The sequence below is a fragment of the Schistocerca americana genome, unplaced genomic scaffold, assembly GCF_021461395.2.
Source record: "Schistocerca americana isolate TAMUIC-IGC-003095 unplaced genomic scaffold, iqSchAmer2.1 HiC_scaffold_898, whole genome shotgun sequence".
Taxonomy (NCBI): domain Eukaryota; kingdom Metazoa; phylum Arthropoda; class Insecta; order Orthoptera; family Acrididae; genus Schistocerca; species Schistocerca americana.
In genome coordinates, this window is record NW_025726673.1 from 50,001 (window position 1) to 52,283 (window position 2,283).

Below are 2,283 nucleotides of genomic sequence, written 5' to 3' on the forward strand. Positions count from 1 at the left end.
CCTCCATCTATGCGAATCTGACAACACTACGTCCGCCATGTCGAGCGCACCACAAAACACAGCGCCATCTGTAGGTCTCCCGCGGCATGACGTCCTGCAACGACGATACCGCCATCTATGAGACGCCAAGCCGACCAAGACATCGATGGGCCCACAGTGCCCATCTTTCGACCCCACCCACAAAGCCTGCGTCCTCTGTCGACCACAGCACCCCAACGCCAGCGCCTCTGCCGCACGAAATCGTGGACCGGCAATCACTCCACCTGCGCCCCACTCCAACCGCCCAACTCGCAACTCCAGCGGATGAACGGCGGACTTTTCCCGCAGTCGCAATGTGCAATCCACCCCTATAACATGCGTTTCATGAAGAGTTATCTCCAATATGCGACATTCCCGCTGTCCCTATACATGAGCTGCGGGCTGTACCAGTTACGAGCTAGAGACGCGACCGCGTTGCTCTCTGTACGAATGCCGATGCTGAGCGGTCAGCTAGGAGGCGCTCCATCCATGTCGGTACCGGTGAGCGTTGCACTCGCAGTCGCAAGAACGTACGGCAAGTATATTACCTGGAAGAGTCAATGACAGTCCACGCCCCCCTGCGTGGGAAGAGTCTTTCTAGGCCATGACCCACCGGAAGGGCGCAGCGTCCCCCACCCCAGACATGTGACGTCACACCATCGGTATTGACGACTAGACTGATTCCTTATAATCATTTGCCATACACCGGTGGAAGCTGCCGAGACGAGTAACTACATAGCGGGCTCGCCGTGTCACTAATGTACAGAGATACAACAGTTTCGACTGGAACCGGATTAAACGTATACACGGCGCTGATTAGTAATAGATAGAGCCATCAGAATACAGATAATGTATACAACTGTCCGTATACATGCTGAAAGACTCTGCTCACAATCACAACCACACGTCAGCCACACACCCTTATCACGCACTACTCTCTGCCTGTAACACGCACACAGACAATATGTAAGCACCAGCATGGAACAACACCCAGTGCATCCTCTCCGCCACATTAGACAATCCACACTGTCATAACCAGACTGGGAGGTCCACTCAGAAAACAGAATATCCCACCCACCCGACAACCACCATTGCTCAGCCAAGCCACCAACACCCACACATGTCCTACACAGGGGTGCACCCAACATCACAATACTGCCTCCTCTCACAGCACACAAACAATGGCAGGAATGAAAGACACAGGTCTGCCACAAGCATGGAATGAGAGCGCCGCCTGTCATGAGCCAAAGGTGCATCCTGACGTGGCAAATCAGATGATGCCGCAGGCATCCACTTACTATAATCACAATCAACAAACCGGCCGCCCCGCCCCGCCCCCCATTAAACCTTTCCTTACAACAATGTGTACCTTAACCTAACCTATATCGTACCGTAACCTAACCTATATCGTACCGTAACCTAACCTATGTCGTACCGTAACCTAACCTATGTCGTACCGTAACCTAACCTATGTCGTACCGTAACCTAACCTATGTCGTACCGTAACCTAACCTATGTCGTACCGTAACCTAACCTATGTCGTACCGTAACCTAACCTATGTCGTACCGTAACCTAACCTATGTCGTACCGTAACCTAACCTATGTCGTACCGTAACCTAACCTATGTCGTACCGTAACCTAACCTATGTCGTACCGTAACCTAACCTATGTCGTACCGTAACCTAACCTATGTCGTACCGTAACCTAACCTATGTCGTACCGTAACCTAACCTATGTCGTACCTTAACCTAACCTATGTCGTACCTTAACCTACCCTATGTCGTACCTTAACCTAACCTATGTCGTACCTTAACCTAACCTATGTCGTACCTTAACCTAACCTATGTCGTACCTTAACCTAACCTATGTCGTACCTTAACCTAACCTATGTCGTACCTTAACCTAACCTATGTCGTACCTTAACCTAACCTATGTCGTACCTTAACCTAACCTATGTCGTACCTTAACCTAACCTATGTCGTACCTTAACCTAACCTATGTCGTACCTTAACCTAACCTATGTCGTACCTTAACCTAACCTATGTCGTACCTTAACCTAACCTATGTCGTACCTTAACCTAACCTATGTCGTACCTTAACCTAACCTATGTCGTACCTTAACCTAACCTATGTCGTACCTTAACCTAACCTATGTCGTACCTTAACCTAACCTATGTCGTACCTTAACCTAACCTATGTCGTACCTTAACCTAACCTATGTCGTACCTTAACCTAACCTATGTCGTACCTTAACCTAACCTATG